The following is a 24,687-nucleotide window of genomic DNA, read 5'->3' as shown; positions in this document are numbered from 1 at the left end:
TTGAACTCAGCAGTTTAATTTTGATTGGTGATGGTTTGACCCGCCCCTATGTTGTAGCCACGCCCCCCTATGCTGTTGCCACGCCCCACGAACCCCTGAGGTCTGAAACAACACAAACAAGGCTTAAATACTCTGTGTGTGTCCGGTCCAGGAGTCTCATTTATACACGTGACGTACACACAAAACGGGGCTGAAAACGTGCGGACGCCACTTCCCACGCAATGGTTGTGATTTATAAAAACAAACTTGACGGGAGAATGTGCGGTCCTCCACGCAAACTCTGAACCGTGCGTACGCACATTTTGGAAACAAAATAGGTTAATTTTTTCACTCCTTATCATCCACGTTACCATGAAGATTAAATCCAGCAGTGTTATTTGTGCTCGTACTCAGTGATAACTGTTCCATAAACTGAAATATTAAATAAAAATTTGTTCTTAATATTTAATCGGTGCTGTCTCGCTGTCACATTGTCCGCTACGGAGCGCAGGAGGAGGAATTGGACCGACTACATGAAATACAGGATATCATCAAATACCCTAGCATTAGATAACTGCAGAACCCTTACTAAATATCTGTCTTTAAAACTATGCATATATCATCGCCGTTGGGCGCTCCCTTTCTCCAGCCTCTCTATGTCTCTCCACCATATAACTCTGGCTGGGGGCATTGAACCCGAGTGGACAATGTTCAAAGTTTCTATCACTTCATATCTGCCCGAAATTTCTTCTGGAGACACATCCAGCTGGGAGGAGGTCTCGGGGAAGACTCAGGACTAGGTGGAGGCACGTCCAGCTCGGAGGAGGCCTGTACTTGACGTCTAAAAATACACAGCATTGTGGGGGATTAGCTCAAATGGTAGAGTGCTCGCTTAGCATGTGAGAGGTAGCGGGATCGATGCCCGCATCCTCCAAAATATTTCTTCTTCAATTGCAGATGGATCTAGTGCAGCCTGAAGCCTTTTATTTAGCTAGCTAGCTGTTTCTTGTATTTAGCTAGCTACCTTTTAACCTGTGTATTTAGCTAGATAGCTGTTAACCTGTGTATTTAGCAAGCTAGCTGTTTTTTGTATTTAGCAAGCTAGCTGTTTCTTGTATTTAGCTAGCTACCTTTTAACCTGTGTATTTAGCTAGATAGCTGTTAACCTGTGTATTTAGCTAGATAGCTGTTAACCTGTGTATTTAGCTAGCTAGCTGTTTCTTGTATTTAGCAAGCTAACTGTTAATCTGTGTATTCAGCTAGCTAGCTGTCTCTTGTATTTAGCAAGCTAGCTGTTAATCTGTGTATTTAGCTAGCTAGCTGTTTACCTGTGTATTTAGCTAGCTAGCTGTCTCTTGTATTTAGCAAGCTAGCTGTTAACCTGTTTATTTAGCTAGCTAGCTGTCTCTTCTGCCAGCATCTGACAACACAAACTGTTGCTAGTGCTGTAGGTGACGCCTGAACAACCCAACCATTGTGGGGATTAGCTCAAATGGTAGAGCGCCGCTAGCATGCGAGAGGTAGCAGGATCGATGCCCGCATCCTCCAAAGTATTTCTTCTTCAATTGAAGACGGATCTAGTGCAGCCTAAATCCTTGTATTTAGCTAGCTAGCTGTTAACCTGTGTGTTTAGCTAGCTAGCTGTTTCTTGTATTTAGCAAGCTAGCTGTTAACCTGTGTATTTAGCTAGCTAGCTGTTATCCTGTGTTTTTAGCTATCTAGCTGTTAGCCTGTGTATTTAGCTGGCTACCTATCTGTTTCTTGTATTTATTTAGCTAGCTAGCTGTTAGCCTGTGTATTTAACTGGCTACTAACCTGTTTCTTGTATTAAGCAAGCTAGCTGTTAACCTGTGTATTTAGCAAGCTAGCTGTTAACCTGTGTATTTAGCTAGCTAGCTTTTATCTTGTAGTTGTTAAATTGTGTATTACGTTAGTACCAGGAGTTTTTTTCTTTTATTTTGCTTTGCTGGCCCCACTATGAATTGCCTTTCTGAGGGGCACTTTAAAGTTGACATATAGAAACCTGTAGAAACTGTAGGATTATCAACTCTCTGTTAACCTACTCAAACCTGTTGCGTCTTCACAGAGAAGGGATGCAGTGACAGCAGACGATGTCTACAGCTACTAGGAAAGACCAAAGAAGAGTCAGGTTTTTCTTCTTGGATGCAGTTCCTGAGATATGCTCCTGTGGAAGTGTGTGAGCGACGACATGGACAGCATTGATGACTACACCTGCACCAAATCCACCACGGGGTGAGGTAAATAAATATAATATATAATCTTCAACTTCATCACTAAGGCTTGTTTGGATATAATATATAGTTCTGTTGGAGCGCCGCCACGTTGGAGTTTACCCCGTGGACAAGAGGGTCGCCTCAGTGCGCCTTGAGACCTTGACTGGAGTCCTGCATGGGGCTCCAGTGGGGGACTCCATTGTTCTGCTGGGGGGGACTTCAACGCACACGTGGGCAATGATGGAGACACCTGGAGGCGTGATTGGGAGGAACGGCCTCCCTGATCTAAACCAGAGTGGTTGTTTGTTGTTGGACTTCTGTGCTAGTCATGGATTGTCTATAACGAACACCATGTTCGAACATAGGGATGCTCATAAGTGTACCTGGTACCAGAGCACCCTAGGCCAAGTTCAATGATCGATTTCATAATCGTTTCATCTGATCTGAGGCTGTGTGTTTTGGACACTCGGGTGAAGAGAGGGGCGGAGCTGTCAACCGAACACCATCTGGTAGTGAGTTGGGTCAGGGGGTGGGGGAAGACTCTGGACAGACCTGGTAAGCCTAAACGTGTAGTGCGGGTAAATTGGGAACGTCTGGAGGAGGCCCCTGTCCGACAGACTTTCAACTCACACCTCCGGCGAGGAGCTGTGGTCTTAGGGTCTTAGGTGCTTCAAGGGGCGGTAACCCACGAACACCGTGGTGGACACCGGTGGTCAGGGAAGCCGTCCGACTGAAGAAGGAGTCTTTCGGGGATATGTTATCCCGGAGGACTCCGGAGGCAGTTGCAGGGTACCGAAGGCCCGAAGGGCTGCAGCCTCTGCCGTGAAAGAGGCAAAGCAGCGGGTGTGGGAGAAGTTTGGAGAAGACATGGAGAAGGACTTTCGGTCGGCACCAAAGTACTTCTGGAAAACTGTTCGCCACCTCAGGAGGGGGAAGCGGGGAACCATCCAAGCTGTGTACAGTAAGGATGGGACACTGTTGACCCCAACTGAAGAGTAATAGGGTGGTGGAAGGAGCACTTTGAGGAACTCCTGAATCCGAATCTGGGTGTGGAGGGGCTGTCCTGGTTGACACGCCTCTTCAACATTGCGTGGAAGTCTGGGACGGTGCCAAAGGAGTGGCAGACTGGGGTGGTGGTTCCCCTTTTTAAAAAGGGGGACCAGAGGGTGTGTGCCAATTACAGGGGTATCACACTTCTCAGCATCCCTGGTAAAGTCTACTCCAAGGTGCTGGAAAGGAGGGTTCGGCCGATAGTCAAACCTCGGGTTGAGGAGGAACAATGCGGATTCCGTCCCTGGTCGTGGAACAACGGACCAGCTCTTCACTCGCAAGGATCCTGGAGGGAGCCTGGGAGTATGCCCAATCGGTCTACATGTGTTTTGTGGATTTGGAGAAGGCGTATGACCGGGTCCCCCGGGAGATACTGTGGGAGGTGCTGCGGGAGTATGGGGTGAGGGGGTCTCTTCTCAGGGCCATCCAATCTCTGTACAACCAAAGTGAGAGCTGTGTCCGGGTTCTCGGCAGTAAGTCGGACTTGTTTCAGGTGAGGGTTGGCCTCCGCCAGGGCTGCGCTTTGTCACCAATCCTGTTTGTAATATTTATGGACAGGATATCGAGGCGTAGTCGGGTGGGGAGGGGTTGCAGTTTGGTGGGCTGGGGATTTCATCGCTGCTCTTTGCAGATGATGTGGTCCTGATGGCATCATTGGCCTGCGACCTTCAGCACTCACTGGATCGGTTCGCAACCGAGTGTGAAGCGGTTGGGATGAGGATCAGCACCTCTAAATCGGAGGCCATGGTTCTCAGCAGGAAACCGATGGAATGCCTTCTCCAGGTAGGGAATGAGTCCTTACCCCAAGTGAAGGAGTTCAAGTACCTTGGGGTTTTGTTCATGAAAGTGAGGGACAATGGAGCGGGAGATTGGTCGGAGAATTGGCGCAGCGGGTGCGGTATTGCATTCAATCTATCGCACCGTTGTGACGAAAAAGAGAGCTGAGCCAGAAGGCAAAGCTCTCGATCTACCGGTCAGTTTCCGTTCCTACCCTCACCTATGGTCATGAAGGCTGGGTCATGACCGAAAGAACAAGATCCAGGGTACAAGCGGCGAAATGGGTTTCCTCAGGAGGGTGGCTTAGAGATAGGTTGAGAAGCTCAGTCATCCGTGAGGAGCTCGGAGAGAGCCGCTGCTCCTTTGCGTCGAAAAGGAGCCAGTTGAGGTGGTTCGGGCATCTGGTAAGGATGCACCCTGGGCGCCTCCCTAGGGAGGTGTTCCAGCTGGGAGGAGGCCTCGGGAAGACCCAGGACTAGGTGGAGGGAGGCTGGGAGGAGGCCTCGGGAAGACCCAGGACTAGGGAGGGAGGTCCAGCTGGGAGGAGGCCTCGGGAAGACCCAGTACTATTTGGACTATATCTCCAACCTGGCCTGGGAACGCCCCCCCAGTCGGAGCTGGTTAATGTTGCTCGGGAAAGGGAGTTTGGGGTCCTCGGGAAGACCCAGTACTATTAAGGACGGGATGGATGGATATAGTTCTATATCTCCAATATCAAAGCCGTGGCCCGTAATGCCTGGAAGATTTTATTAATAATGGTAGTCTATAGATCCGGGACTGTGCAACAACAGGCCAACATTATAATTCAATTGTCAGCAATTCTGAGAGTTTTTAATTTTATCTGTTGCCAATTTAGGCTTTTGGGCGCAAACTGATAGTAAGGATCACGAAGTTTTATAAATGAGGGTCATTTACGGGTCATTACGAGTCTCACTATCTCCCAGCGTCTCTTTTCCCTCTCTCCACCATATAACCCTCTCTCTCCAGTCTCTATCTCTCCACCATATAACCCTCTCTCTCTCCAGTCTCTCTCTATGTCTCTCCACCATATAACCCTCTCTCTCTTCAGTCTCTATCTCTCTCATCAGTCTCTCTCTATCTGGATCTCACTCCACCATATAACACACTCTCTTCAGGATCTCTCGACCATATAATGCTCTTCTCTCTCATCAGTCTATCTCTCTCACCATATAACCCTCTCTCTCATCAGTCTCTCTCTATGTCCCTCCACCATATAACGCCTCTCTCTTCAGTCTCTCTCTATCTATCTCAACCATATAACCCTCTCTCTCCAGTCTCTCTCTATCTCTCTCCACCATATAACGCTCTCTCTCTTCAGTCTCTTTCTATCTCTCTCCACCATATAACGCCTCTCTTTCAGTCTCTCTCTATCTCTCTCTTCAGTCTCTATCTCTCCACCATATAACCCTCTCTCTCTCCAGTCTCTCTCTATCTCAGTCCTCTCTCTTTCATTCTCTATCTCTCCCACCATATAACCCTCTCTCTTCAGTCTCTCTCTCTCTCTCCACCATATAACGCTCTCTCTCTCAGTCTCTCTCTATCTTTCTGTCCAGTCTCTCTCTATCTCACCATATAACACTCTCTCCAGTCTCTCTCTATCTCTCTCTTCAGTCTCTCTCTCTCTCCACCATATAACGCTCTCTTTCTTCAGTCTCTCTCTCCACCATATAACGCTCTCTCTCTCCAGTCTCTCTCTCTCTCTCTCTCCAGTCTCTCTCTATCTCTCTCCACCATATAACGCTCTCTCTCTCCAGTCTTTCTCTATCTCTCTCACTCCAGTCTCTCTCTATCTCTCTCCACCACATAAACTTCTCTCTCTCCAGTCTCTCTCTATTTCGCTCCACCATATAACACTTTTTCTCTCCAGTCTCTCTCTATTTCGCTCCACCATATAACACTCTCTCTCTTCACTCTCTCTCTATCTCTCTCCACCATATAACGCTCTCTCTCTCCAGTCTCTCTCTATTTCGCTCCACCAACACTACTGTGCTTTCGGGCAGTTGTTGATGCTCCCTCTGAGGATTTTAAAATGAATGCGCTGTCGATTCTACACATCTCAATTCCAGCGGCAGCCACTAGACGGATCGTGGACGATTTGTGTCGGACTTGCGTTTATTTTTGTCAGTGTTTTAACCGCTTGAGGTTAGTTAGCCTACTGCTAATGTTTAGCGTCATCTCAGCCTCGAAAGCAAACAAACATACTGCGTTCATATAACCCTCTCTCTCTCCAGTCTCTCTCTATCTTTCACCACCACATAACCTTCTCTCTCTCCAGTCTCTCTCTATCTCTCTCCACCATATAATGCTCTCTCTCTCCAGTCTCTCTCTATCTCTCTCTCTCCAGTCTCTCTCTATCTCTCTCTCTCCAGTGTCTCTATCTCTCTCTCCAGTCTTTCTCTATCTCTCTCCAGCACATAACCTTTTCTCTCTTCAGTCTCTCTCTATGTCTCTCCACCATATAACGCTCTCTCTCCAGTCTCTCTCTATTTCGCTCCACCATATAACACTACCGTGCTTTTGGACAGTTGTTGATGCTCCCGCTGAGGATTTTAAAATGAATGCGCTGTCGATTCTACACATCTCAATTCCAGCGGCAGCCACTAGACGGATTGTGGACGATTTGGGTCGGACTTGTGTTTATTTTTGTCAGTGTTTTAACTGCTTGAGGTTAGTTAGCCTACTGCTAATGTTTAGTGTCATCTCAGCCTCGAAAGCAAACAAACATACTGTTGTGCTGTTCTCTCTCTACTAATGCAGCATCAGGCTAGTTTCCTATGTGTGCCTGAACGCATCCCACTTACTTCACAGGGTTTCCGTAGTGTAGTGGTTATCACGTTCGCCTAACACGCGAAAGGTCCCCGGTTCGAGACCGGGCGGAAACATTGTTCTCTTTTCCCTACGATAGGAAGTTTCGGTGTTTGGTTTCTAAGTCTTAAATGTGTCTTCTGTGTGCAAAACAATATTTATGTAGCCCGCTGGGCTAAAAGCTAACGTTAGCTTCCCTCGGGAGAGGCTAACAGTTAGCATCAACAGCTCAACATGTTCTACGTTAGCCAACTTCACTTCCTATCAGCCTTGTTATTCTTCGTGAAAAGTGCTGCCTCGGGGAAGACCCAGGACTAGGTGGAGACACATCAGTAGTTTTTGATAGCTCAAACAGCGCCACTGTCCCATAGTTACTAAGAGTTTTATATATTTTAATTTTGTGTTTTGGTGTCCAGTGAAAATGTTTGACTCCACTAAATTTAAGATGAGAGGGTGAGGCCAGTTTCCTATATGTTCCTGAACGCATCACATTGTCTCTCACAGGTTTCCGTAGTGTAGTGGTTATCACGTTCGCCTAACACGCGAAAGGTCCCCGTTTCGAGACCGGGCGGAAACATTGTTCTCTTTTCCCTACGATAGGAAGTTTCGGTGTTTGGTTTCTAAGTCTTAAATGTGTCTTCTGTGTGCAAAACAATATTTATGTAGCCCGCTGGGCTAAAAGCTAACGTTAGCTTCCCTCGGGAGAGGCTAACAGTTAGCATCAACAGCTCAACATGTTCTACGTTAGCCAACTTCACTTCCTATCAGCCTTGTTATTCTTCGTGAAAAGTGCTGCCTCGGGGAAGACCCAGGACTAGGTGGAGACACATCAGTAGTTTTTGATAGCTCAAACAGCGCCACTGTCCCACAGTTACTAAGAGTTTTATATATTTTAATTTTGTGCTTTGGTGTCCAGTGAAAAGCTTTTAACCTAGCTTGACGTGGTTGGTTCATCAGCCCAACAGCTCCGCGTGCCTGACGTCTCCTCCGTGCTGAGAACCACCTGAGGTCTGAAACAACACAAACCAGGTTTAAATATGTATGTGTGTCTGGTCCACGTTTTTCCATCATGTATGTTTTGAAATATGTCACTTTTTTCATACATGTCAGTTTCCGTAGTGTAGTGGTTATCACGTTCGCCTCACACGTGAAAGGTCCCCGGTTTGAAACCGGGCGGAAACAGTATTTTCCATTTCAGGATCATGTTGAGGATACAGGAAGTGGTGCACAATTAGTCCAACTCTTGGGTGCGGTGTAATCCTCTAACTCATATGACCTTAAATGGCAAAGTAGTTTTTGATAACTCGAACGATGATTTTGAAACAGCGCCACTGTCCCATAGACACCTATGTAATGGTTAAAAGGGGTACTGCACCAAAGTATTTTCAGATGTCCTCGTTAATATTTTGTCGACTATGGTTACACTGTGTTTAAACTATGGTTACACTGTGTTTGAGGTATGGTTACACTGTGTTTAAGGTATGGTTACACTGTGTTTGAGGTATGGTTACACTGTGTTTAAGGTATGGTTACACTGTGTTTGAGGTATGGTTACACTGTGTTTAAGCTATGGTTACACTGTGTTTGAGGTATGGTTACACTGTGTTTAAGCTATGGTTACACTGTGTTTGAGGTATGGTTACACTGTGTTTAAGGTATGGTTACACTGTGTTTAAGCTATGGTTACACTGTGTTTGAGGTATGGTTACACTGTGTTTAAGGTATGGTTACACTGTGTTTAAGCTATGGTTACACTGTGTTTGAGGTATGGTTACACTGTGTTTAAGGTATGGTTACACTGTGTTTGAGGTATGGTTACACTGTGTTTAAGGTATGGTTACACTGTGTTTAAGCTATGGTTACACTGTGTTTGAGGTATGGTTACACTGTATTTAAGCTATGGTTACACTGTGTTTGAGGTATGGTTACACTGTGTTTAAGGAATGCTACGAGAAGTTTAGGTATTGTGGCTTTGGTCTAAGCATTCGTTTTTATTGTGTAAGCAATGGCCAAATACTGTACAAGTGTTCCATCTCTTTTGTCCTGTCATGTGAAAAGTAAATGTTACTGGAGGATGCGGGCATCGATCCCGCTACCTCTCGCATGCTAAGCGAGCGCTCTACCATTTGAGCTAATCCCCCCTGATGACCTCATATAGGTGACATAACCTTATATACATAGTTAGAAGAGTTTTGGGCGAGTCCAAAGTTGTTGACGTTAAGTTGTTGACGTCCTCAAATGTCTCGTTTAATCCACAACTCAAAGATATTGAGTGTAACTGTCCCAGAGGAGAGAAGACACTAGAACAATATTCACAGAAAAGGGTCCAGGTTGGAAGAGCTGAATGTATGTAGTGCTGACTCGGGTATGATCGTTTCGTGTGTTTGAAACAGGGGACAATGCACAATGCACACAGTGTGTGTGTGTGTGTGTGTGTGTGTGTGTGTGTGTGTGTGTGTGTGTGTGTGTGTGTGTTCACTGTCAATTCCTTTTACATCACTTGAGATGTGTTGTCCAATCATATATTTATTACGTAATGCTTCAGTGCCATACATGTCAGTTTCCGTAGTGTAGTGGTTATCACGTTCGCCTCACACGCGAAAGGTCCCCGGTTCGAAACCGGGCGGAAACATACTTTTCCATTTTAAATGTATGTACAGATCACATCCAGGCTGATATTTATACAAATTTAATACAATCTTTAATTTTTGGGGTTAAACAAGAAATTCTATTTGCAATCAGACAATTCCCCCCCCATATATCCTGAATGGAATGATCCTTTGTCTTTAGTTGGCCTCTGCTGGTCTGCAGCACCCAGGCAGGTTGCCCACAATCATTTTGGGCTTTTTATCAAAATATGATAAAAACAGTGCTGGCCTGGGACATAGTCAGTATAGGCAAATGCTAGGGGCTCCAGCTGCCCCTAATGAGTGAAGAAAAGTCAACAATAATAAGATAAATGTGTTCAACTATTACTTAATATTGTTTTAGGGCTGCACAATATGAGGGAAAAATCTAAATGCGATTAATTTGACTGATATTTTGATTGCGATTTGATTCACGATCCTGGAGTGAATTATCAATTTTGTATCATTATTCTAAATTTAATTTAAAAATATAAAATTGAATTAATAAATAAATTGAAATAAAATGCTAATAGCGAAAAACAATGTGGATGGTTCCGTACAACGTTATCCACAAGTTAATTGCATTATCAGTTCACTACTTTAACAAAATTTGGCTGTTTAATTCAATTTTATAGCATTTAAGAAAAAAAAAGTTAAAAGAATGTTAAAAAAATTGACAAAAAAAGCTTCAAAAATTGCAAATAAATGACAAAAACATCAGAAAATGTGACTACAACGTGTCATGCATTTTGTGAAAGAAGTGCTGACGAAACCTAAACAGATAATGGAAGTCCAAACTGCCTGTGAGCTTCTCCTGTACTATACGGTAATTCCTCTACTGTGTGACAGTAAGTCTTGTGGTTATGACCCAATCGTTAGCCTATTTTTTTTTTTTTTATCTCAGGAGACAGAAACCTACGTAGTTCTCACTGTCGTAAACAGTCATCGGCCTTCTCCACTTCTATCTAAGCAAAAAGTCAACAATGTGAGGAGTTTCAGGCTGGTAAAACTAAATAACTCTCTAGGTTATAGTTGACGTCTGCAGCTGTTCCCCACTCTGGTGCTTTAAAAGTCTAAAGGAAGGAGCAGGATTATGTGGAGGTTTAAAACAATCTTTAAACAAATGGTTAACATCATTAAACAAAATGGTTAAAATAAAATTTGCCATCACACTTTCAACCATTTTTCTCGTTTCGGTGAACTATTTTAGTAAGATATGAGATCGTATTCTGAACGAGCCGCCGTGACATGACAGTCTGGCTTTGAATTTCCGGAGAAACCAGACCCACATCCAATCAGATCATCCAATCATCCAATCATGATCATCCAATCAGCTGCTGTCGGTGTGTTCAGAGGAACTTTTTTTGGCCAACTCAGGGAAGCAGTCAGATTGAGCGTTGGGTTGGTGTGTCAGTGGCTTAAGTCTCAGCTTCAATATAATGCATAGAAGACAGTACATGAGAACGACAGAGACGTTTTTTTTGTGTTTCTGACACCTTTTTGCATCACAGGGTTTCCGTAGTGTAGTGGTTATCACGTTCGCCTAACACGCGAAAGGTCCCCGGTTCGAGACCGGGCGGAAACATTATTTGTTTTTTCCAATGTGTCCCCGAAAGTATCTTTTAGCTTTGAGTCAAAACATTTTCCAATGAGTAATCAAGTTATACGATTTACTCGAAGAATTGTTTCAGCCCTAGTGTATGGAGAGAGAACGTCTGTTTTTTGTGAATAGATCTTGCGCCAAACTCCACCAGACTCCATGTTAATAATCAGGACTTTTATCATCGTAAAACACACTTCATTCAAAGTGGACAGAAACTAAATAGAACTATCAAAAGTCATCTTGGTTCATCTTTCCACTGTTCCAACAATCACCACTCTGGTTTGGTTGAAATAAACCCTTAATTCACCCATTTACATGTGGAGATATGCTGGCTCTATACACGCTAAAAGTCCTGATTATTTACATGGAGTCTGGTGGAGATATGCTGGATCTATACACGCTAAAAGTCCTGATTATTTACATGGAGTCTGGTGGAGATATGCTGGCTCTATAAACGCTAAAAGTCCTGATTATTTACATGGAGTCTGGTGGAGACACTTATTTAGATTTTTTTTTTTTCGCTTTTAGTTTGAAATGCAACGCTCCGGTCTGCAACGCTCTGAAAGCTGCTAGTTCACACCAATGCAACGGGACGGTGCGGTGCAGGGGCGCCGCCAGGAATTTTGGGCTCCATGACAAAAAATCAAATTGGGCCCCCTCTGCACAGCTGTTGTCACCACATCTCTAGGACCTAACTGTCCCATCAAAAGCTTTACATAACTCTAATTAAAGGCTTGCAACTGTCTTGCTTCTTGTAGTTCAATACTAGTACTAGCACAATATTTACTGCTGGTGATTTATACATGCATGCAAGTCTAGTATGTAGTTCACTATATGATGCAAGATTAAAAGCAACCATAATGTGCTGAAGGCCATCTTTTACAGTCTCAGTGTATTGTTATTGTAAAATTTGACAAAATGGAAAATTCTCTTAACAAAATTATTATTATAATTATTAATGAAAGATTTTAAAAAAAAACGGACAAACTTAAACTTTTCAATCAAAATAAATTAACATCATCCTCTCAAAATAATGAAAACAGCTGATTTTTTAACTTAGCTGCACATATGCCAACAAGAAAATAAAGTGGACATGTAAAATGAAATTTCCACACCAGGGTTATTATAGTGCTACAAAACAGATTAATTAATTAATTCATTCATTCATTGTTATTAATGTGTTTGATTTTCTATCATTAATACATATTTCATTTTCTTTTTTGTAATGGTAAAAAGAGCAAGAGAGACAGAGAAATCCCCACAGACTCCCTGCAGTGATGCTAACTGGCTAATGTCATTGGACACAATGTTGCTCACCTTCTTCACTGGGACAGGGAGGGGCTCAGTTAGGGGGAGACTCATCTGTTGTTAAGTCTGCTAAAAGGGGCAGGGACAATGATTTAATATGAATAACTTGCTAAACGTTTCCCTGCACTGATTAAATGGTGATTAAATGTAGGCTAACACTAGTCTGTAGCTAGCTAGCTTATTTCACTATGGACATTAAGCCAACAGGTTAATACCACTCACAGACTAGAGGTGTGCCTTTTTGGTCACTGGGGATATTTAACTTTTACTGCAAAAAACAAGTAAAAACAAAATGATCAATAATTATATTATTATATTTGAAATATATATACTGAATGATGATGGTTTAATAATTGTATATTAGCTTTTACCTATTTTTTGGGGCCCCTGTCAGTCATGGGCCCTTGGAATTGTCCTAACTTTTCCCCGACTCTCTGTACTTCTGTCTAACTTCGGACTTTTCGGCTATTTTTTTGTAGCTGGATATATATCATTTCATCTAAATATGAATGAGGATAAATTGAATTGTTATTGTTGTTCTTATTATTATTTAGGGGGGCTTAGGAACATTTTGGGGTAGCTTCAGCCCCCCTAAAATAGGCCTAACGACGTCCATGTGGATTTGTATTTGTCCATTTATTTGTGTGTAATTTATCAAAACGTTGAAACAGCGCCACTGTCCCATAGACACCTATGTAATGGTTAAAAGGGGGTACTGCACTCACAAATTTCTGGCTGTCCTCGTTAGTATAGTGGTCAGTATCCCCGCCTGTCACGCGGGAGACCGGGGTTCAATTCCCCGACGGGGAGGCAATCTTTTTTAACTTACATTTGCTAGTAAAGTACCGATTATTTTCCTCATCTGTTAGTTGTTCATTCTATAAAGTGTCAGAAAATTTTGATCAATGTCTCCCAAAAGCCCAAGATCACTTCCTGAAAAAGTCTTGTTTTGTCCTCAATTCAAAGACATTCAGTTTACTGTCAAAAAGGAGAGAAGAAACTAGAAAATATTCACATTTTACAAGCTGACATCACACAAATTTCACTTCATAAAAAATAAGTAAAACCAATTAATCAATTATCAAAATAGTTGGAGATTAATTCATAGTTGACCAACCATGTTGATTAAATTATTGCAACTTTAATGTGAATTATAAACAATAGCATATAAAAACTATTTAAAAAAAAAAAAAAAATCTTTCGAGAACAAAGGACTTTCACGAAGGAACTGCATGTTTTAATCCAAACCGCAATCTTTTTCAATGTTTTTTTTTTTACTAAATTAGTAGACCATAAAGCAATATATATTCAGCAAAACTTTCAACTGCAAACTTGCCACTGGGGCCGGGAAGCTACGATACCCATTAGCAGCATTAGCAGCAGCTGTGAGTTTATCATTTCACAGCGAAAACGCGAAAGGCGGAGCAGTATGTCCTGTATGTCCCTTACCGGTTAACGTATTTCAAGATGGAGCATGAATATGGAGCGTCTACCCCAGTTCATGCAAATGCAAATGTTAAATTTCCAGCCAATAGGAATAATTGGAATTGATGGTGGTGGTAAATATTCATGAAAAGGACAAGTTGGTGAAACGGACAACACAGATTTTGAGAATGATCAACTAAAAGCGATACACACTGGACCTTTGAAAAGTGACATATTTCTTCCACCATCTGCCAGGCTTAAGCAGTTGAAGTAGGGGAAAGTTGTGCATTAACGTAAAGCCGATGTCATTATATAGGGAATGGTTTTTCCTCAGCTCACTGCCTATTATAATTTGACAACAGGATGTGTAAAGTGGAGATACTCTTAGAAGGGTATGAAGGAACTAGTAACACAACATTTTAGCTTCCCTCTGTGTTCCTTTCCAGACCACCAATGAGTGACTTAGGTGGAGCTTTTCCTTTGCAGCAACACTTCTTTCCTTTGCTGCAACAATTCTTTCCTTTGCAACAGCGAGTACCTTTGCAAGGACACTTAAGTGTACAATGACGTGTAGTTGTGGAACATTTAGTTGTGCAACAACATTCACCTATGCCAGAGTGTGTGCCACGATGTGTAGCTCCATGGGATAATTGACCTTTAGCTTTGTAGGATTGTGAAGACTTGTCGGGACCTTCAGATTTGTCAGGATGTGAAGGTATGTCGGAACCTTTAGATATGTCAGGATATGACGGTTTGTCATGACCCTCAGCTTTGTCATGTGAAGGTATGCCTGGACCTTTAGATATATCGGGATATGACGGTATTTCAGGACTTTTAGATACGTCAGTATAGGAAGCTATGCTGGGACCTTTAGATTTGTCAGGATGTGAAGGTATGCCGGGACTTTTAGATTTGTCAGGATGTGAAGGTATGTTGGAACTTTCAAATTTGTCATATGAAGGTATGTCGGGATCTTTAGATTTGTCAGGATGTGAAGGTATGTCAGGACCTGTAGATTTGTCAGGATATGAAGCTATGTCATGACCTTCAGATTTGTCACAATGTGGTTTGTCATGACCTTCAGATTTGTCATGATGTGGTTTGTCATGACCTTTAGATTTGTTATGTGAAAGTATGCCGGGACCTTTAGATTTGTCAGGATATGAAGGTATGCCGGGACCTTTAGATATGTCAGGTTTTGAAGGTATGTCGGGACCTTTAGATATGTCAGGATGTGAAGGTATACCGGGACCTTTAGATTTGTCAGGATATGAAGGTATGTCGGGCCATGAGATTTTTCAGGATATGAAGGTATGCCCGGACCTTCAGATTTGTCACGTGAAGGTATGTCGGGACTTTCAGATTTGTCATTTGAAGGTATGTCGGGACCTTTAGATTTGTCAGGGTATGAAGGTATGTCATGACCTTCAGATTTGTCATGTGAAGGTATGTCTGGACCTTTAGATATATCGGGATATGACGGTATTTCAGGACTTTTAGATACGTCAGGATAGGAAGCTATGCTGGGACCTTTAGATTTGTCAGGATGTGAAGGTATGCCGGAACTTTCAAATTTGTCATATGAAGGTATGTCGGGATCTTTAGATTTGTCAGGATGTGAAGGTATGTCAGGACCTGTAGATTTGTCAGGATATGAAGCTATGTCATGACCTTCAGATTTGTCACAATGTGGTTTGTCATGACCTTCAGATTTGTAACAATTTGGTTTGTCATGATCTTTAGATTTGTCAGGATTTGAAGGTATGTCGGGACCTTCAGATTTGTCACGTGAAGGTATGTCGGGATCTTTAGATTTGTCAGGATATGAAGGTATTCCGGGACCTGTAGATTTGTCAGGATATGAAGCTATGTCATGACCTTCAGATTTGTCACAATGTGGTTTGTCATGACCTTCAGATTTGTAACGATGTGGTTTGTCATGATCTTTAGATTTGTCAGGATTTGAAGGTATGTCGGGACCTGTAGATATGTCAGGATGTGAAGGTATGTCGGGACCTTTAGATTTGTCAGGATATGAAGGTATGCCGGGACCTTTAGATATGTCAGGTTTTGAAGGTATGTCGGGACCTTTAGATATGTCAGGATGTGAAGGTATACCGGGACCTTTAGATTTGTCAGGATATGAAGGTATGTCGGGCCCATGAGATTTTTCAGGATATGAAGGTATGCCCGGACCTTCAGATTTGTCACGTGAAGGTATGTCGGGACTTTCAGATTTGTCATTTGAAGGTATACCGGGACCTTTAGATTTGTCAGGATATGAAGGTATGTCATGACCTTCAGATTTGTCATGTGAAGGTATGTCTGGACCTTTAGATATATCGGGATATGACGGTATTTCAGGACTTTTAGATACGTCAGGATAGGAAGCTATGCTGGGACCTTTAGATTTGTCAGGATGTGAAGGTATGCCGGGACTTTTAGATTTGTCAGGATGTGAAGGTATGTCGGGACTTTCAAATTTGTCATATGAAGGTATGTTGGGATCTTTAGATTTGTCAGGATGTGAAGGTATGTCAGGACCTGTAGATTTGTCAGGATATGAAGCTATGTCATGACCTTCAGATTTGTCACAATGTGGTTTGTCATGACCTTCAGATTTGTAACAATTTGGTTTGTCATGATCTTTAGATTTGTCAGGATGTGAAGGTATGTCGGGACTTTCAAATTTGTCATATGAAGGTATGTTGGGATCTTTAGATTTGTCAGGATGTGAAGGTATGTCAGGACCTGTAGATTTGTCAGGATATGAAGCTATGTCATGACCTTCAGATTTGTCACAATGTGGTTTGTCATGACCTTCAGATTTGTAACAATTTGGTTTGTCATGATCTTTAGATTTGTCAGGATTTGAAGGTATGTCGGGACCTTCAGATTTGTCACGTGAAGGTATGTCGGGATCTTTAGATTTGTCAGGATATGAAGGTATTCCGGGACCTGTAGATTTGTCAGGATATGAAGCTATGTCATGACCTTCAGATTTGTCACAATGTGGTTTGTCATGACCTTCAGATTTGTAACGATGTGGTTTGTCATGATCTTTAGATTTGTCAGGATTTGAAGGTATGTCGGGACCTGTAGATTTGTCAGGATATGAAGGTATGCCGGGACCTTTAGATATGTCAGGATGTGAAGGTATGTCGGGACCTTTAGATTTGTCAGGATGTGAAGGTATGTCATGACCTTCAGATTTGTCACGATGTGGTTCGTCATGACCTTTAGATGTGTCATGTGATGGATTGTCATGACCTTCAGCTTTGTCATGTGAAAGTATGCCGGGACCTTTAGATTTGTCAGGATATGAAGGTATGTCGGGACCTGTAGATTTGTCAGGATATGAAGGTATGTCGGGATCTTTAGATTTGTCAGGATATGAAGGTATGTCGGGACCTTTAAATTTGTCATGTGAAGGTATGTTGGGACCTTTAGATTTGTCATATGAAGGTATGTCGGGACCTTTAGATTTGTCATTATGTGGTTTGTCATGTGAAGGTTTAACGGGAACTTTAGATTTTTCATGATATGCATTTTTGCTGGCACCTTCAGGTTGTGAAGGAGCAATTGGACAAGCAAACTTAGGTTGTGAAGGGTTTAGTCGCCAAGGTTCCTCAGGTTGTGAGGGGTGTAGTCGCCAAGGTCCCTCTGGTTGTGAGGGGGGTAGTCGCCAAGGTACCTCAGGTTGTGAGGGGGGTAGTCGCCAAGGTACCTCAGGTTGTGAGTGGGGTGGCTGCCAAGGTCCCTCTGGTTGTGAGGGGGATAGTCGCCAAGGTACCTGAGGTTGTGAAGGGGGTCGTCGCCAAGGTACCTCAGGTTGTGAGGGGGGTGGTCGCCAAGGCGTCCGTAGCAGACGCTTTTATAACAATAGGCTAACGATTGGGTCATAACCACGAGACTTACTGTCACACAGTAGAGGAATTACCGTATAGTACAGGAGAAGCTCACAGGCAATTGGGAGGACGTGGAGGCATCATACAGTCAAGGGAGAAGCCCATAGAGTCCATGAAAGCATCGAAAGAAAATATTTCAGCGATGTTTTCCTCCTACTCTCATGGACAGCTCCTACTCATGCTCTCCGTCCCTGTAATATTGGGAATGATTGAGATTTCTCTCAGCTACCAGAAGACTTCCAACTTTCAGGTATGTTGCTCACGTCACATCTACGTCTTCAGCACCAGAAAAGTGACTTCTAATATCCCTCACCGGTCTCCGTCCAAGTCTATGGCGTCACTGTGTTTCACTGTCTATGCTCTTATGCTACGTCATTTTACTTCCTTGGTTCCTTGTTCCCGTGATAATTACGACTGCTAGAGGTCACTATGGTCTGCCATTGTACCCCTTTTCTGTCTTGTTTTAAGCGCTTCCTTCTTTCTTTTTTTAAGAATTTCTTACACAAACACATGAACACGCCTCCCTGAAACACACAAAGACAGTTTTCTTCTGAGCTTATACACACCTTAATAACACTTTTAAAAAACTGTGACACAAATGGTGTTTTTCCTCTACATCAGGGGTGTCAAACTCATTTTAATTTAGAGCCATAATGGAAAAGAGAATCACACCAAGGGCCAGACATGTAGAGTTAAATTCACATGCATACATCAAAAAAAGTAAAATATCTTTGACTGTAGTACTGAATGTTTCTTTTTTGGTCATTTTTGTTACATTTTATGACTTTTTTGTGGCATTCTCAGACGTTTTAATCACTTATTTATTTTTATTTTTTTTGCATTGTTTTGTTGGCTCTTTTTTGCTCTTTTCAACTTTTGTCGCACTTTGTTCAACATAAACCCCTAGAAAGTCAGCAAAGAGTTCCTCCTGCCATCATATTGATTTAGCAAATCATGCAAAACAATGACTGATGATTTCATCGCCTGAATATTAAAACTCTCTCTGGTTCTGTGGGAGTTTCTCAGACTCAAAGTCAGTAAATCTGCCAAATTCGGCTGTGAGAGTTGCGTCATTTGGAGTTTGAAAACAGTTTTTCGTATTTTTGGTTTGGTGCACAACTATCCGGGGCCAAAATGTATTGTGAACCTAAAATTGATACTTTAAATTTTCAAGGGGCCGCATTTGGCCCGCGAGCCTTGAGTTTGACACATGTGCTCTAGTTGAAGGAGGACTAGTAGAATCAACTTTTTTACTGGCCCCGGGCCATCGGGCCATTGCTAGTGTCGAGCCCTGATTAAAGTGTTGGGTGTAGTTGTCTCTGACACAGGCTGTTTGACTAAGAACACACCTTACTGGTTAAATAATTGAGATCAAACAAACGGATCGTATTTTAATGTTAAGATAGCCTCAAGATATACACGTTAGAAACATCACACAGACCAAAGAAGAACAGTGTTTCCTGACTAAATGCTTTGTTGAAAAGCCAACTTTAACTAAACGTATTTCTTTCTCCCTAAATTACTACTTAAAGTGTCCTTAACCCTTGTGTTGTCTTCCCATTGACCAACAAGCAACTTTTAGTTTTTCTGAGTCAACATTTTGACGTTTATGTCACTTTTTCTGATGTTTTTATAAATGTTTTTCTGTGCCTTTTGACATTTTTTGTGGGATTTTCCTGCATTAATTTAAAGCTTTTTCTGACATTTTAGTCACTCTTTTCAACGTTATTTTATCTGTTTTTCTTCAAATGCTATTAAATAGAATTAAAAAAACAAATTCAATGAAAGTAGTGAACAAACAATATAAGGATATCAGCCGTTTATCCCCCAGTCTAAAACGACCCACAGGAGCGTTTTCATAAATAAAAAATTCAGCTTCACACAGCAAACACAAGACACAGCAGAGGGTAAACAAGAAAACATTCAAATCAGCAAAGTCAAAATAGTCAAAATGTTGGAAGTTAGTTATCAGGAAAAACACTTTTTTCCTTTATGGAGTTCTGAATGTAAATGTCTTAACAAACATACCTTGGTTTCACCATTTAATTCTGGGAAACAGAGACATTTTCTCTGCAGATAAGTTGTCGGACTACTCACAGGCCAGCAGGGTAAACCGCAGTGAAACCATGAGGGCAGGTTTGCAGGTCGGCAGCTCGCCGCGGCACTCGGGTTTCCCTCCAAAGATCCCGAAGAAAGTGGCGATTCCTCAGAGTCAGCACAATCTTTAATACTCTGTGAACTGTCTCTGACTGTTTGATTAAGAACACATCTTACTGGTTGAATAACTGGGATCAAAAATTGATATTTGTAATATTTGTAATATATTGTAATATTTTAATATTACAGCCTCAAGATGTACACTTTAGAAACATCACACAATCCCGGACGCAGTGGTATAGTCTAGGTATAAACCCATATACCCATTAGGAAAGCTCCAGGATTTCCATATACCCACTTAAATGATGCAATGATATGCAACAACATAGTTTTGTGACAGCTATTTCACTTCAGACATGTTTTCCCAAATACTCTGTAGTGTATAATGTGACAGAAAACGCTGCAGAACATGCACAGAGGCTCTTGTCGTCTTTTATGGACCCCATCTCACTGAGCGCACTGCGCAGTGTAGGCGAAGTGACATAGGCTGACGGTAAAAATAAATATATACAGTACAGGGCAAAAGTTTGGACACACCTTCTCATTCAATGCGTTTCCTTTTTATTTCCATGACAATAGTATTGAAAACCTTAAAAACAGCGACAAAACCATTTTTAAAAAGTGACCAAACTGTGACACAAAGTGACACAAAATCTAGAAAACAAAAACAAATCAACAAAACCGACAAAAACAGACTCAGGAAAAGGCAACAAAAACGTAAAAAAAAAGCTCGTCACAGCGTCGAAAGCACTGTCGCTACCTGATGTGAGTCAAGTGAAGATGTGCGCATGCTCAGATTTAAACGGTTAACGGCATAACGCCAAGGGATCAGATCCTGCAAATGTTTTAGCTATCTATGATTGTTTGATTGCTAATGTTAGCTCAAAATGCCATTCCAGTGACAGCCTTTGTTGTGTTTGATTGCTAAGTTGTAGCCAGCAGCGAATGAACTCCGTCATGTAGGTTCATTTTTATTGTATTGACATTACAGAAGTCTCTCTTTAGCAGGTTCTTGTCGACTACTTCAGACATTACAGAAGTCTCTCGTTAGCAGGTTCTTGTCGACTACTTCAGACATTACAGAAGTCTCTCGTTAGCAGGTTCTTGTAGACTACTTCAGACATTATAGAAGTCTCTCATTAGCAGGTTCTTGTAGACTACTTCAGACATTACAGAAGTCTCTCATTAGCAAGTTCTTGTTGGCTACTTCAGACATTACAGAAGTCTCTCGTTAGCAGGTTCTTGTAGACTACTTCAGACATTACAGAAGTCTCTCGTTAGCAGGTTCTTGTAGACTACTTCAGACATTACAGAAGTTCTCGTTAGCAGGTTCTTGTAGACTACTTCAGACATTATAGAAGTCTCTCATTAGCAGGTTCTTGTAGACTACTTCAGACATTACAGAAGTCTCTCATTAGCAAGTTCTTGTTGGCTACTTCAGACATTACAGAAGTCTCTCGTTAGCAGGTTCTTGTAGACTACTTCAGACATTACAGAAGTCTCTCGTTAGCAGGTTCTTGTAGACTACTTCAGACATTACAGAAGTCTCTCATTAGCAAGTTCTTGTTGGTTACTTCAGACATTACAGAAGTCTCTCGTTAGCAAGTTCTTGTTGGCTACTTCAGACATTACAGAAGTCTCTCGTTAGCAGGTTCTTGTAGACTACTTCAGACATTATAGAAGTCTCTCATTAGCAGGTTCTTGTAGACTACTTCAGACATTACAGAAGTCTCTCATTAGCAAGTTCTTGTTGGCTACTTCAGACATTACAGAAGTCTCTCGTTAGCAGGTTCTTGTAGACTACTTCAGACATTACAGAAGTCTCTCGTTAGCAGGTTCTTGTAGACTACTTCAGACATTACAGAAGTCTCTCGTTAGCAGGTTCTTGTAGACTACTTCAGACATTATAGAAGTCTCTCTTTAGCAGGTTCTTGTAGACTACTTCAGACATTATAGAAGTCTCTCGTTAGCAGGTTCTTGTAGACTACTTCAGACATTACAGAAGTCTCTCATTAGCAGGTTCTTGTAGACTACTTCAGACATTACAGAAGTCTCTCGTTAGCAGGTTCTTGTAGACTACTTCAGACATTATAGAAGTCTCTCTTTAGCAGGTTCTTGTAGACTACTTCAGACATTACAGAAGTCTCTCGTTAGCAGGTTCTTGTAGACTACTTCAGACATTATAGAAGTCTCTCTTTAGCAGGTTCTTGTAGACTACTTCAGACATTATAGAAGTCTCTCGTTAGCAGGTTCTTGTAGACTACTTCAGACATTACAGAAGTCTCTCATTAGCAGGTTCTTGTAGACTACTTCAGACATTACAGAAGTTCTCTCGTTAGCAGGTTCTTGTAGACTACTTCAGACATTATAGAAGTCTCTCTTTAGCAGGTTCTTGTAGACTACTTCAGACATTATAGAAGTCTCTCGTTAGCAGGTTCTTGTAGACTACTTCAGACATTATAGAAGTCTCTCGTTAGCAGGTTCTTGTAGACTACTTCAGACATTACAGAAGTCTCTCATTAGCAGGTTCTTGTTGGCTACTTCAGACATTACAGAAGTCTGTCGTTAGCAGGTTCTTGTAGACTACTTCAGACATTACAGAAGTCTCTCGTTAGAAAAAGAAAGAAAAGAAGGCATTTCTTTTCTGCATTTGACAAACATTTTTGGAAATGTCTACTAGAATCTAAAACCTGCCTGTCTGCCTACCTGGTGCGTGGGTGGATAGGTAGGTAGATAGATGGATGGATGGATAGATAGATAGATAGATAGATAGATAGATAGATAGATAGATAGATAGATAGATGGATGGACTCTAATCTTTGGTACTGACGGGCCTTGTAACTTTCAAAACTGGGGGGTGTTTATAAAATTTGATGGCTCTCTTTTGAATTCTACCTATTGGACAAGTTCTGTCAGTATATCTTCCACTTTATCCTTCACCAACGTAAAGTTTAGCAATACAATCAGGGGCTTTAGATTCTGACCACTTTATTATTCTAACAAATGCATCAGATTGTATAAACTATAATCTGTAAAGAAACTAAAGCTGTCTGAAATGTAGTGGAGAAGTAGAGAACACTATCAAACATTTGTACTACATATAACCGTTGGGCAAGACTGAAACTTGTCTCAAGTTCATGAGTTCAATATGAAAGATAAACAGTGTGTGTGTGTGTGTGTTTATATATTTAACACAGATTAACGGTGCATTCAGACCCAAAAAAAAGTGAGTCACGGAAACGGCCATGTGTGTGTTCTGGGAGCTATATTCTCAGAAGGCAAAGCACTGCTACTTCTGCTACTTGGGCGGAGTGAGAGAGAGAGAGATAGAGGCAGTGATGTTTCCTGTTTCCTGTTCGGGACTCTCACTCCGCCTCAAAACACCCCCACAAGTCTGATCTCTGTTACATGATTGGCCACCACAGCAGGACACAGGGTTGCATTTCTCTAAAAGTTTAGTTGTCTCAACTTTTCGGTGCAGGCCTGCTGTATTTTTTTGAGTGCCCCCCACCCTCCCAAGCAGCAAAAAATGACAACAACTTTCATACAATTTTGGTATTATTTAACTTTTTAAAGACATTCATATTGATTAGACCCATTTTCACTTTCACATATTATCCTACAAATTCACTTTCTTCTCACACATTGAAACCAGCAATTCATTTTAGGGACAGCTTTTTAGAAAACCTTAAAATAATCCACTGTTGTTTCATACATTATTAGTATTATTCAACATTTCAATGAAAATCATACAAATTAAAACTATTCCCACTTCTCCAAGTATTCTCTCAGAGCCGGCCTCGGGCATAGGCAGTATAGTATTAATGCTAGAGGTGCCCGCAGTCCAAATGAGTAAAGAAAAATTACAGATACTAAGAAAAAGAAAAAACAGAAAAAACTGCCAAAAACGTTGAAAAAAAGCAACGAAAATGTTGGAAAGTGTCGGATAAGTGATGAGTGAGGGTCAAAAACATTGAAAAGCAACAAAAACAGTGTAAAATATGCAGCAAAATAACACCAAAAATGTAAAAAATACAACTAATATTCCAAAAACGTTAAAAAAAGTGACTAAAATGTAAAAAAAAAAAAGGGTGAAAAATTTCGAAAAGCAACATAGTGTAAACAATGCAGAAAAATAACAAAAAAATGTCAAAATGACAAAAGAAAAGTGACATATCATCAGAAACGTACAGTAACAGCTGACATCTTGCCCAGGGCCGGCTCTGTATTCCCACTACTTCACCTTCTTCTTACTCATTAAAGCAGCTTTTCAGCTTTTTCAGCATTCACACGCATTTCCTGCAGGAAAAGCATTTTGTAATTTCTTTCCAGACTGATCTCATGAAGTGGCGTATGTATGACACGCCAATTAGCATACGCCGTTATTGGCGCGTTATCCAGACAAATACTCGCTTTGTAGCGTGTTTATCAACGCCATTTGGCCTCCATTGACCTACATTACCTTGCGATTGCGTGGGAATTGACGCTGTAGTGCACATATCGAAAATATTTGATCCGCATATCAATTTAGGTTCACAATAGATTTTGGCCCGCATAGTTGTGCACAGAAACCAAAAAGACGGGAAACTCTTTTTAAACTGTAATTATGAGACACTCAAAGCACAATTTGGCAGATTTGCAGACTTTGAGACTCAGAAATTCTCCCAGAAGCAGCGGAGAGTTGTCATATTTAGGCTGTGAAACAGGTTGCTGTAAAATAATGTAATCATTGTTTTGCTTGATTTGCAAAACTCTCTAATAAGGAACTTTTTTTAAGGTTTCATGTCGACATA

General features: G+C 41.7%; 1 protein-coding gene and 8 non-coding genes across 9 annotated transcripts in view; 8 read left to right on the top strand and 1 right to left on the bottom strand.

The window, feature by feature from the left end:
• Positions 1-840: 840 nt before the first annotated feature.
• trnaa-agc (transfer RNA alanine (anticodon AGC)) lies at positions 841-913 on the top strand. The gene has a single exon. It is a non-coding gene; the product is annotated as a tRNA-Ala (tRNA).
• A 5,957-nt stretch (positions 914-6,870) lies between these two features.
• Positions 6,871-6,943, top strand: trnav-aac (transfer RNA valine (anticodon AAC)). Its single transcript has one exon. It is a non-coding gene; the product is annotated as a tRNA-Val (tRNA).
• Positions 6,944-7,370: 427 nt separating this feature from the next.
• trnav-aac (transfer RNA valine (anticodon AAC)) lies at positions 7,371-7,443 on the top strand. Its single transcript has one exon. It is a non-coding gene; the product is annotated as a tRNA-Val (tRNA).
• A 359-nt stretch (positions 7,444-7,802) lies between these two features.
• The window catches only part of LOC114566815 (complement C1q tumor necrosis factor-related protein 3), a 35,614-nt gene continuing 18,729 nt past the window's right edge, over positions 7,803-24,687 (top strand). The window contains exon 1 of the mRNA XM_028595584.1: positions 7,803-7,874. The gene's annotated coding sequence lies outside the window, so the exon portion shown is untranslated. The remainder of the gene's footprint in view (positions 7,875-24,687) is intronic.
• On the top strand, positions 7,976-8,048 carry trnav-cac (transfer RNA valine (anticodon CAC)). Its single transcript has one exon. It is a non-coding gene; the product is annotated as a tRNA-Val (tRNA).
• Positions 8,935-9,007, bottom strand: trnaa-agc (transfer RNA alanine (anticodon AGC)). The gene has a single exon. It is a non-coding gene; the product is annotated as a tRNA-Ala (tRNA).
• On the top strand, positions 9,426-9,498 carry trnav-cac (transfer RNA valine (anticodon CAC)). Its single transcript has one exon. It is a non-coding gene; the product is annotated as a tRNA-Val (tRNA).
• Positions 11,006-11,078, top strand: trnav-aac (transfer RNA valine (anticodon AAC)). The gene has a single exon. It is a non-coding gene; the product is annotated as a tRNA-Val (tRNA).
• Positions 13,143-13,214, top strand: trnad-guc (transfer RNA aspartic acid (anticodon GUC)). The gene has a single exon. It is a non-coding gene; the product is annotated as a tRNA-Asp (tRNA).

The sequence above is a fragment of the Perca flavescens genome, chromosome 13 (genome assembly GCF_004354835.1).
Source record: "Perca flavescens isolate YP-PL-M2 chromosome 13, PFLA_1.0, whole genome shotgun sequence".
Taxonomy (NCBI): domain Eukaryota; kingdom Metazoa; phylum Chordata; class Actinopteri; order Perciformes; family Percidae; genus Perca; species Perca flavescens.
The sequence above is the reverse complement of the archived record's forward strand: the minus strand, read 5'-3'. Positions and strand labels throughout refer to the sequence as shown.